The sequence below is a fragment of the Pleurodeles waltl genome, chromosome 3_1 (genome assembly GCF_031143425.1).
Source record: "Pleurodeles waltl isolate 20211129_DDA chromosome 3_1, aPleWal1.hap1.20221129, whole genome shotgun sequence".
Classification (NCBI taxonomy): domain Eukaryota; kingdom Metazoa; phylum Chordata; class Amphibia; order Caudata; family Salamandridae; genus Pleurodeles; species Pleurodeles waltl.
Window position 1 is genome coordinate 18,526,105 of NC_090440.1, and position 13,442 is coordinate 18,539,546.

The following is a 13,442-nucleotide window of genomic DNA, read 5'->3' on the forward strand; positions in this document are numbered from 1 at the left end:
GCACTTTTCGGTATATCCAATCATCCCCGGCTCTACAAATACACAAAGCAATACTTTTTAATTGCAACTTTGATTTCCAAATCCCTGATCCTACAACAATGGAAGACCCCCCCAGCTCCAACATATGATCTTTGGGGAAAGACAATGAGAGTAGTCCAAGCTAAAGGGTTTCTGTATGCACAAAGAACGGGCCACACGGAAATACCAGGCCACTTGGGAAGAGACTCTTTCACCCTCAGTCTGATCCAGAACTTAATCCTATTCAATGGACGTTGATTTAGCCGCCTTTATGATTCACTAGATTAGTAATATTATGTACAAGAAGCACAACTCAGTACAAAGTACCGCACTGTACTGGATTCATTCTCTCCCATCTTTTGTTATCATGATTTGAAATGTCGAAGCTTGAATGTCGTGCCTGCTCGTATTGTGTAATAAAAATATGTTTAAAAGAGAGAGAGAGCGCTGTCAGCACTGGGGGCCTGGTCAGCAGGATCCCAGTGCACTACAGTCGAAAACACACTGACACCGGGCAAAAAGTGGGGGTACTACAACCAGACCCAGCTTACTACACCGGTGACCCCAACCTTACTACAGGGAGTGCAGAATTATTAGGCAAGTTGTATTTTTGAGGATTAATTTTATTATTGAACAACAACCATGTTCTCAATGAACCCAAAAAACTCATAAATATCAAAGCTGAATATTTTTGGAAGTAGTTTTTAGTTTGTTTTTAGTTTTAGCTATGTTAGGGGGATATCTGTGTGTGCAGGTGACTATTACTGTGCATAATTATTAGGCAACTTAACAAAAAAAAATATATACCCATTTCAATTATTTATTATTACCAGTGAAACCAATATAACATCTCAACATTCACAAATATACATTTCTGACATTCAAAAACAAAACAAAAACAAATCAGTGACCAATATAGCCACCTTTCTTTGCAAGGACACTCAAAAGCCTGCCATCCATGGATTCTGTCAGTGTTTTGATCTGTTCACCATCAACATTGCGTGCAGCAGCAACCACAGCCTCCCAGACACTGTTCAGAGAGGTGTACTGTTTTCCCTCCTTGTAAATCTCACATTTGATGATGGACCACAGGTTCTCAATGGGGTTCAGATCAGGTGAACAAGGAGGCCATGTCATTAGATTTCCTTCTTTTATACCCTTTCTTGCCAGCCACGCTGTGGAGTACTTGGACGCGTGTGATGGAGCATTGTCCTGCATGAAAATCATGTTTTTCTTGAAGGATGCAGACTTCTTCCTGTACCACTGCTTGAAGAAGGTGTCTTCCAGGAACTGGCAGTAGGACTGGGAGTTGAGCTTGACTCCATCCTCAACCCGAAAAGGCCCCACAAGCTCATCTTTGATGATACCAGCCCAAACCAGTACTCCACCTCCACCTTGCTGGCGTCTGAGTCGGACTGGAGCTCTCTGCCCTTTACCAATCCAGCCACGGGCCCATCCATCTGGCCCATCAAGACTCACTCTCATTTCATCAGTCCATAAAACCTTAGAAAAATCAGTCTTGAGATATTTCTTGGCCCAGTCTTGACGTTTCAGCTTGTGTGTCTTGTTCAGTGGTGGTCGTCTTTCAGCCTTTCTTACCTTGGCCATGTCTCTGAGTATTGCACACCTTGTGCTTTTGGGCACTCCAGTGATGTTGCAGCTCTGAAATATGGCCAAACTGGTGGCAAGTGGCATCGTGGCAGCTGCACGCTTGACTTTTCTCAGTTCATGGGCAGTTATTTTGCGCCTTGGTTTTTCCACACGCTTCTTGCGACCCTGTTGACTATTTTGAATGAAACGCTTGATTGTTCGATGATCACGCTTCAGAAGCTTTGCAATTTTAAGAGTGCTGCATCCCTCTGCAAGATATCTCTCTATTTTTGACTTTTCTGAGCCTGTCAAGTCCTTCTTTTGACCCATTTTGCCAAAGGAAAGGAAGTTGCCTAATAATTATGCACACCTGATATAGGGTGTTGATGTCATTAGACCACACCCCTTCTCATTACAGAGATGCACATCACCTAATATGCTTAATTGGTAGTAGGCTTTCGAGCCTATACAGCTTGGAGTAAGACAACATGCATGAAGAGGATGATGTGGTCAAAATACTCATTTGCCTAATAATTCTGCACTCCCTGTATATGAGGCCTTCCCCCGTCACCCCTTGAAACCAGACAGAGTTTAAAAGTCTGGCTTCAGACTAAGCAGCTACTCAAAGAAGAAACCACAGGATTCACCAGGAGAAAAGCCAAGAGCAAAGGAAAATGAAAAACTTTGAATAATGCCTTCCCCTGCCAGGCTCAAGAACTGGAACTGTCCTTCCTCAAGAACTCAGGTTTTACCGCAGACCTGCATTGTAATTTCTAGAAGGCCCTAAAAACTCACCTTTTCTGGACATGTACATCAGGAAAAAACGAACGTATAACTTATGTATCAACAATATTTCTATAGTACCTAAGCAGATGGACTGCAGAGCCGAACAGAGAGGAACACACCAAACAGTGAGGGCTGTGGGGGTGACATGTGAGAGGCAGGGGAAGCATTAGTTATTTACATATCCGGAAACGGTGAGTTTTTGAGTTTTCTAAAGAGAATAACCCAGTCAGAGGACCCAGCACCACCCTTCTCCCACCTCCCCCACTCTCTAACCCTAACTCCCCCCTCAGCCCCTGCTGCCTGACCTTTGCCCCTGGAACCATCCACCTGGGGCTTCCTGCATGGTTGGAGCCCTGGGATTGGGGATTTCTGAGGCCTGCCTTTGCTCTGGTCCCACTGCCCCCTGCTGCCCTCTCCTCTGCCTCTGATGCTAACAAGACTGTTTCTGAGAGGCGGTGGCACGCTTAGATGCCCAGAAGGTGCCCGCTGCTGTAGGGCAAGCAGACCTCTGCAGGTGGCCACACTCATCTTCACCCCCCACTCACGTCCTGGACTACACCAGGTGTGCCTCCTTCTTCTGAGCCCTAGCTCATCCTAGGGGGCTGAGATTGTGCAGACAAGACTCACGAGCACAGAGGTCCTTTCTCATGGGAGTGTGCCATCTGCAATGCCCTCTGCCAGGCTTGCGAAATACCAAGACTGCCTAGTCTTGATTCCACATTCTAGCACCACCACTCTTTATCTTATGCATACGAGGCTGTCTGGTGTTAATTCCACCTCGTGCCACCTCCTACCACCACCCGACACTTCCAGCCTCTTTATTTCATGTATATGACACTGTCTAGTGTTGATTCCACCTCGTGCCACCTTCTACCACCACCCGACACTTCCAGCCTCTTTATCTCATGCATACGACGCTGTCTAGTGTTGAGTCCACCTCGTGCCACCTTCTACCACCACCGACACTTCCGGCCTCTTTATCTCATGCATACCACGCTGTCTAGTTTTGATTCCACCTTGTGCCACCTTCTACCACCACCTGACACTTCTGGCCTCTTTATCTCATGTATACAACACTGTCTAGTGTTGATTACACCTCGTGCCACCTTCTACCACCATCCGACACTTCCAGCCTCTTTATTTCATGTATACAACACTGTCTAGTGTTGATTCCACCTCATGCCACCTTCTACCACCACCCAGCACTTCCTGCCTCTTTATCTCATGTATACTACACTGTCTTGTGTTGATTCCACCTTGTGCCACCTTCTACCACCACCCCACACTTCCTGTATCTTTATCTCATGTAATCGACACTGTCTGGTGTTGATTCCACCTTGTGCCACCTCCTACCACCACCCGACACTTCCTGCCTCCTTATCTCATGTATACGACGCTGTCTAGTGTTGATTCCACCTTGTGCCACCTTCTACCACCACCCTACACTTCCTGCCTCTTTATCTCATGCATACGATGCTGTCTCTTTATCTCATGCATACGGCGCTGTCTAGTGTTGATTCCACCTCGTGCCACCTCCTACCACCACCCGACACTTCCAGCCTCTTTATTTCATGTATATGACACTGTCTAGTGTTGATTCCACCTCGTGCCACCTTCTACCACCACCCGACACTTCCAGCCTCTTTATCTCATGCATACGACGCTGTCTAGTGTTGAGTCCACCTCGTGCCACCTTCTACCACCACCGACACTTCCGGCCTCTTTATCTCATGCATACCACGCTGTCTAGTTTTGATTCCACCTTGTGCCACCTTCTACCACCACCTGACACTTCTGGCCTCTTTATCTCATGTATACAACACTGTCTAGTGTTGATTACACCTCGTGCCACCTTCTACCACCATCCGACACTTCCAGCCTCTTTATTTCATGTATACAACACTGTCTAGTGTTGATTCCACCTCATGCCACCTTCTACCACCACCCAGCACTTCCTGCCTCTTTATCTCATGTATACTACACTGTCTTGTGTTGATTCCACCTTGTGCCACCTTCTACCACCACCCCACACTTCCTGTATCTTTATCTCATGTAATCGACACTGTCTGGTGTTGATTCCACCTTGTGCCACCTCCTACCACCACCCGACACTTCCTGCCTCCTTATCTCATGTATACGACGCTGTCTAGTGTTGATTCCACCTTGTGCCACCTTCTACCACCACCCTACACTTCCTGCCTCTTTATCTCATGCATACGATGCTGTCTCTTTATCTCATGCATACGGCGCTGTCTAGTGTTGATTCCACCTCGTGCCACCTCCTACCACCACCCGACACTTCCAGCCTCTTTATTTCATGTATATGACACTGTCTAGTGTTGATTCCACCTCGTGCCACCTTCTACCACCACCCGACACTTCCAGCCTCTTTATCTCATGCATACGACGCTGTCTAGTGTTGAGTCCACCTCGTGCCACCTTCTACCACCACCGACACTTCCGGCCTCTTTATCTCATGCATACCACGCTGTCTAGTTTTGATTCCACCTTGTGCCACCTTCTACCACCACCTGACACTTCTGGCCTCTTTATCTCATGTATACAACACTGTCTAGTGTTGATTACACCTCGTGCCACCTTCTACCACCATCCGACACTTCCAGCCTCTTTATTTCATGTATACAACACTGTCTAGTGTTGATTCCACCTCATGCCACCTTCTACCACCACCCAGCACTTCCTGCCTCTTTATCTCATGTATACTACACTGTCTTGTGTTGATTCCACCTTGTGCCACCTTCTACTACCACCCCACACTTCCTGTATCTTTATCTCATGTAATCGACACTGTCTGGTGTTGATTCCACCTTGTGCCACCTCCTACCACCACCCGACACTTCCTGCCTCCTTATCTCATGTATACGACGCTGTCTAGTGTTGATTCCACCTTGTGCCACCTTCTACCACCACCCTACACTTCCTGCCTCTTTATCTCATGCATACGATGCTGTCTCTTTATCTCATGCATACGGCGCTGTCTAGTGTTGATTCCACCTCGTGCCACCTTCTACCACCACCCGACACTTCCAGCCTCTTTATCGCATGTATATGACACTGTCTAGTGATGATTCCACATTGTGCCACCTTCTACCACCACCCGACACTTCCAGCATCTTTATTTCATGTATACGACACTGTCTAGTGTTGATTCCACCTCTGCCACCTTCTACCACCACCCCACACTTCCTGCCTCTTTATCTCATGTATACTACACTGTCTAGTGTTGATTTCACCTCGTGCCACCTTCTACCACCACCCCACACTTCCTGTATCTTTATCCCATGTAATCGACAATGTCTGGTGTTGATTCCACCTCGTGCCACCTCCTACCACCACCCGACACTTCCGGCCTCTTCATCTCATGCATACGACGCTGTCTAGAGTTAATTCCACTTCGTGCCACCTTCTACCACCACCCCACACTTCCTGCCTCTTCATCTCATGCATACGACACTGTCTAGTGTTGATTCCACCTTGTGCCACCTTCTACCACCACCCTACACTTCCTCCTTATCTCATGCATTCGACACTGTCTATTGTTGATTCCACCTCGTGCCACCTTCTACCACCACCCAACACTTCCTGCCTGTTTATCTCATGCATACAACACTGTCTGGCGTTGATTCCACCTCATGCCACCTTCTACCACCACCCGACACTTCCTGCCAGTAACAGTAGCTTGGCAATTAAATATAAGTCCCAGTCCACAGTGTGCCGATATTCAGCACCGGCAGACCCCGGCACAAATTAACCACTCTCTTCCTGGCGTAGGGAAGCTGTTCTTGCTGCAGCTCAGTTCTGTGGGTGAATTGCTGCTCATTCAAACTCCCACCCGACTACCACCGAGACCCCATCGATGCCCCACATCCTCACCCAGGCCCCGGCATTGAGCCTCATTTAGACCTTTTATCTCTGGAACTCAGTGGCCAAAAAAGATCAACTGTACTCACCACAGCCATCGTTATTGCCGCTGTAATAAGGATGTCTGTGATTTAGTGCAACAAATTACCTTTTTGTTATGACTCTGAGGATGTGTTTAATCCACACAACCATGCTTAATCTTGGTGCAATTTAATTTGTGCCGCGGAATCACGGAAATCAATATTTCGCGAGAGAGAGAGAGAGAGAGAATTTGAAAAATTGGCCTTAATTCAATTTTAGGAGAGAGGGTGTGTCGTAAGCCCCTGAGCTGCCGCCTGTGGAACTGGGGAACCAGGGTGGAGTCTCGGCGTCGGCTCAACATCCTGTGATCCTTGGCAAATCATTTAATTCTCCCCTGCCTACCAGAAATGAATGTGTCCTAGTGTAATGTAACTGGTGCTCATGTGAAGCGCTGTATAAAAACTGTAAAAAAAGAAGAAAAAAATCTGTTGACAAAGGTGACCACCGCACCCCCCAGGACCCAATGTGAAAATCGTGCCTGTTCAGAAGCGCCTTGAAGCCCTGGAGCGCACAAGCGCTATACACACGGCAGATGGGTAGCGACATTATTCGTGATACGTTCACGCACAGTTCTGTATGTTTGATTCGATGTGGCAGCGAGGCGATGAAACAAGGACATTCAAGGCGCTTTCCATAAGCGCTGTGCTTATCAGAAGAGGCGCCGCGGCAGCGCCCCTCGACTGCAGCTCCTGTGTACATGAAATATTTACATTCGGCGTCAAAGGGGGCCTTTTACACTTAAATAATCCGAGTAGAAACCAGTGCCTGTCGAAGTTAGATGCCCCGGTGATTACTTGTCGTTACTTCTGGGCAGCGGTGGGGGCGATGGCCCACAGGGGGGCCCTCGGCAGCCCCCCTCGTGCTGATAACGTTATATTGGTTAATGTTCTGAGTGAGCTGTTCCCGCAAATAAATGGACCATTATCTGCTCTAGAGTGTTCACTAAAAGCGCTTTCATGTCGCAAGGGCCGCTTCGTTGAGTTAGACATATGGCGCCTGTCTCACCCTGCGAGGACTGATGATGCCTAAAGTATTCACCGGTAATCGCATTACTCCGAGTCCACACTTGCTTGCTCAGATCATTTACACGTGAAGTGTAATGCACACAGACAAGCTTCCAAGCCCAAGTTCCCCTTGAAGTAGAAATGCAGCAAGCTCCGCCCCTCAGCCAGGGGGTGTCCAGCCCTCACTTACTTGATTCCTCTTGTACATGCCAAGCTCCCCAGCCTTGTGTGAAGACCCTGGAATTATGCCATCACGCCACCCGTTACGGTGTTATATACATAAGAACAACGCCAACGTATGCCCTGGTATGTGCCAACATAACCATGAACTCCATCACTGTTGTGGATTCCACAGACACCACCTCCCCTTCAACCCCGAGTCAGAAGTAGGGGGTCAGGCAGGCCCGGGACCTATGCCTGAAGCAATTGATTGACAGATCACAGTGACACGCACCCGATAGGCAAACACGCAAACAGGAAAAACCCTGACTGATTCCCCAGATAGGCAGCAACACCACAATGGTCCTGGGAGACTGGCCCCCAATAAAACACATTTGGCAAGGGGTGTGCTTTCCCAAAACACTGTAAAGTTAGATTCCACATGGAATTAGGAACATTCAGCCAGTCATAGCACAGCACACACACTACACGCAGTGATCACGCATCCCCCTTGCTGAATATCTGGACATGTTACCTACTGGCCCACACTATGTCCGCACAAGGTTGGGTCCCACCTGCACACTTTATCAGATGTTCAGATTTACGGTCTTGTGACTAGGCCTGGATTCCCACCGAACAATGCATACAATAAATTGCGTTCAGAACTACAGAACTTCGAGACAGTCATCTGACCCCAACTCTGTACTGTTCTCCCGGCTGCTGCGTTTAATTAAACCGACTGTTCCTGCTTTGCCAAATGCCTCTTGTCTTTCATTTTTTCAAGGTAAAACCGACTTCAAGCAGCATTTCTGGAAAGCTAGATAGGAGAGATTGGTACTCCGAACCTAGACTACAGCCGAAGGAAGGTGGCCCTACATGTAGGTGAGCAGATGCCACAATTGATTGAAAGTTCCGCTGAATCCGCAGGATGGAGGTCCATCTTGAAGCTGGCGTCAGTGAGTTAGAGACTACATCTGATCCTCAGTCCCAGCATTATGCGTATGGCAAACTAGGGCTCCACTTGGACAGCTGCGCGAGATACAAATGGTGCGTCTGACCCTGGGTGTGATACAGGGTTCCGCTTGTACTGCTGGGTGAGATAAAGATGGTACATATGACCCTGGGTGTGACATAGGGTTCTGCTTGGACCGCTGGGTGAGGTACAGATGGTACGCATGACCCTGGTGATGATATAGGGTTCCTCTTGGGCTGCTGGGTGAGATACAGATGCTATGCCTGACCCTGGGTGTGATATAGGGTTCCTCTTGGGCTGCTGGGTGAGATCAAGATGGCACGCATGACCCTGGTGATGACATAGGGTTCCTCTTGGGCTGCTGGGTGAGATACAGATGCTATGCCTGATCCTGGGTGTCATATAGGGTTCCGCTTGTACCGCTGGGTGAGATCAAGATGGCACGCATGACCCTGGTGACGATATAGGGTTCTGCTTGGGCTGGTGGGTGAGATCAAGATGGCACGCATGATCCTGGTGGTGATATAGGGTTCTGCTTGGACCGCTGGGTGAGATACAGATGCTATGCTTGATCCTGGGTGTGATATAGGGTTCCGCTTGGACTGCTGGGTGAGATCAAGATGGCACGCATGACCCTGGTGATGATATAGGGTTCCTCTTGGGCTGCTGGGTGAGATACAGATGCTATGCCTGATCCTGGGTGTGATATAGGGTCCCGCTGGGTGAGCTACAGAGGGTGCGCCTCCCCCTCGGTGTGATATAGGGTTCCGCTTGGACTGCTGGGTGAGATCAAGATGGCACGCATGACCCTGGTGATGATATAGGGTTCCTCTTGGGCTGCTGGGTGGGATACAGATGCTATGCCTGATCCTGGGTGTGATATAGGGTTCCGCTTGGACTGCTGGGTGAGATACAGATGGTACACATGACCCTGGGTGTCATATAGGGTTCCGCTTGGACTGCTTGGTGAGATCAAGATGGCACGCATGACCCTGGTGATGATATAGGGTTCCACTTGGGCTGCTGGGTGAGATACAGATGCTATACCTGATCCTGGGTGTGATATAGGGTTCGGCTTGGACCGCTGGGTGAGATACAGATGGTACGCATGACCCTCGGTGTGATATAGGGATCCGGTTGGACCGCTGGGTGAGATACAGATGGTACGTATGACCCTGGGTGTGATATAGCGTTCCGCTTGGGCTGCTGGGTGAGATACAGATGCTATACCTGATTCTGGGTGTGATATAGGGTTCCGCTTGGACCGCTGGGTGAGATACAGATGGTATGCATGACCCTGGGTGTGATATAGGGTTCCGCTTGGACTGCTGGGTGAGATCAAGATGGCACGCATGACCCTGGTGATGATATAGGGTTCTGCTTGGGCTGCTGGGTGAGATACAGATGGTACGCATGACCCTGGGTGTGATATAGCGTTCCGCTTGGGCTGCTGGGTGAGATACAGATGCTATACCTGATCCTGGGTGTGATATAGGGTTCCGCTTGGACCACTGGGTGAGATACAGATGGTACACACGACCCTGGGTGTGATATAGGGTTCCACTTGGACTGCTGGGTGAGATCAAGATGGCACGCATGACCCTGGTGATGATATAGGGTTCTGCTTGGGCTGCTGGGTGAGGTACAGATGGTACGCATGATCCTGGTGATGATATAGGGTTCCGCTTGGGCTGCTGGGTGAGATACAGATGGTACTTATGATCCTGGTGATGATATAGGGTTCCGCTTGGGCTGCTGGGTGAAATACAGATGGTACGTATGACCCTGGGTGTGATATAGGGTTCCGCTTGGGCTGCTGGGTGAGATACAGATGATACTTATGACCCTGGGTGTGATATAGGGTTCCGCTTGGACTGCTGGGTGAGATACAGATGGTACACATGACCCTGGGTGTCATATAGGGTTCCGCTTGGACTGCTTGGTGAGATCAAGATGGCACGCATGACCCTGGTGATGATATAGGTTCCACTTGGGCTGCTGGGTGAGATACAGATGCTATACCTGATCCTGGGTGTGATATAGGGTTCGGCTTGGACCGCTGGGTGAGATACAGATGGTACGCATGACCCTCGGTGTGATATAGGGATCCGGTTGGACCGCTGGGTGAGATACAGATGGTACGTATGACCCTGGGTGTGATATAGCGTTCCGCTTGGGCTGCTGGGTGAGATACAGATGCTATACCTGATCCTGGGTGTGATATAGGGTTCCGCTTGGACCGCTGGGTGAGATACAGATGGTACGCATGACCCTGGGTGTGATATAGGGTTCCGCTTGGACTGCTGGGTGAGATCAAGATGGCACGCATGACCCTGGTGATGATATAGGGTTCTGCTTGGGCTGCTGGGTGAGATACAGATGGTACGCATGACCCTGGGTGTGATATAGCGTTCCGCTTGGGCTGCTGGGTGAGATACAGATGGTACGCATGACCCTGGGTGTGATATAGGGTTCCGCTTGGACCGCTGGGTGAGATACAGATGGTACGCATGACCCTGGGTGTGATATAGGGTTCCGCTTGGGCTGCTGGGTGAGATACAGATGCTCTACCTGATTCTGGGTGTGATATAGGGTTCTGCTTGGGCTGCTGGGTGAGATACAGATGGTACGCATGACCCTGGGTGTGATATAGCGTTCCGCTTGGGCTGCTGGGTGAGATACAGATGCTATACCTGATCCTGGGTGTGATATAGGGTTCCGCTTGGACCACTGGGTGAGATACAGATGGTACACACGACCCTGGGTGTGATATAGGGTTCCACTTGGACTGCTGGGTGAGATCAAGATGGCACGCATGACCCTGGTGATGATATAGGGTTCCGCTTGGGCTGCTGGGTGAGGTACAGATGGTACGCATGATCCTGGTGATGATATAGGGTTCCGCTTGGGCTGCTGGGTGAGATACAGATGGTACGCCTGACCCTGGGTGTGATATAGGGTTCCGCTTGGGCTGCTGGGTGAGATACAGATGGTACGCCTGACCCTGGGTGTGGTATAGGGCCAACACCTCAATCTTATTTTTCAGTCTCAAGGGGTTTTCTCAGTGCCACTGGCCTCTTAAACACTGGAGATATTTGAAAGGAGTGAGAGGTGTTATCCGCGTGGACCGCTGTGCGTGACAGAGATGGTACGCTCAGCCCCTGGGTGTGAAACATTAGGGAAAGATTGGGATCTTGGAGAATGGGTGTAGCTTGTGCTTGGCCAAGGAGGGCCAGTAGTGGTCAAGTTGCCCCTTCTTCTCTGCGTGAATTGTTGCTATTTTTGCCCCGAGCAGATATTGACAGCACATTGGGCTCACTTGATCCTGTGTACTGTGCAGAGCCTCCCCTCAGCATCGGGCAGCATGCGCTGTGAGTGGGCGAAGTTTTTTTTTTTTTTACAAAGTCATCAATTTTTATCTGTCATTTTTCCTCTCTTTTCTCTTCTATCTCCATTGTGGCTTTCCATCAATGCATTATTGATATTGTGGTGCTGATAAACTGTTGCAACCATATTTCCTGTTGAAATGCCATGTCTTGTTAAGTGTTTTTAATGTGCGCATGAGGAAGTCGTTCTCTCTCACAATGTTTTATTCTATATCTGCTAATCCGCTGCTAAAATGTTTTACTACAAACCGGTCGACACTGGTGCTTTATGGGAAGACCCACCTGTGCTATGCAATTACAAGGTAATCTGCTTGGAATGGGGAATACATATGCAACCCTGGTATTTCCAGGCAGAATTCTGCACGGTATTCACAATATTCCAGGTGTTCATGGTATTTCCAATATTCACTGTATTCCCGGTATTCACAATATTCAGGGTATTACCGTTTCCTGGCTAAACGTGACTAGGTGGTGGAAGAGGGTGGTGGAGGTGCTGTACCGTACCCCAGTGCCAAGGTGGTTTTACCACTGGAGGAGCTCCAAGGGAAGGCTGGAGCTGGAGGGAAGCCTCCAGTGGTAACCTGTGTGTACCCTGTGCAGGGACTCTTACAGACAGTCTTTGCTGAGCTGAGCTTGAAGGCCACAGTAGAACTAATTCTGCAGCTTTGAAGTGACTCATCCAATTTTTATAATTTCTATCTTATTTTAAGTCTAAAGTACTTTTTCATTTAGTAAACTGGTCTGGGAGTTTTACTGAGTGATTTCAAGACTCAGATCATATACTGTGTAGTATTCACAAACAACATGTGTCACAGAAACAGTGGTTGCCTGATAAGGAGGTGGGTTATTACTGAGATGAGACGCCTCGACTTTGGGCAGCAAGTGGTCTGTTTGATGCTGCTGGGCTTAGCTAGCTCTCAGGAACCAGGCTTGGCCTCACAATGAAAAGCCATTCATGCAAAACAATTGTCACTCTCTAACTGGAGAGCCTTTTCAGTGGTTTCCTCAGAACTTGATGCTCACTGCATGATTTTGGATTTTTCAGTCTTGGGTTTCTGTTTGTTTAATCAGTGGTTTGATGTTGGGGAGTCCACATGATTTTTAGGATATTAGAAAGTTTTGCAATGAGTGCTGGATAGTCCCTGTACAGGGGTCTATGTACTGGCAACCAATCCTAGGGTTGTCTCATAGCTGACATTCACCAAGAGATTGACCAGCTTGGGGGCAGTGCTTAATTTGAGCCGGTGGTTTCCGGTGCTTGGCACCCATACTTAATTGTCAACACTGGCACTTATGACAGTCTGCCACATGGCGGCGCTGTCTGTCTAATTTAGCAATTAACACAACAACAGTTATTTATTAATTCAGTATAACTATAAAATGACTAACGTGCCACCCAAGACATTATTATAGCTTTGGGGGCCTGGAATGCTCTTCACTGCCAGACCTGTAAGAGTGTGATAGTTAGTAGGTGTCTTGGTACTGCTATTGGCAGCGGTGGCAATAGGTGGTGCAAGCTGAAGTGCCCTCCTGACGAGGGTCCTGGCACTTATATTACTAGAA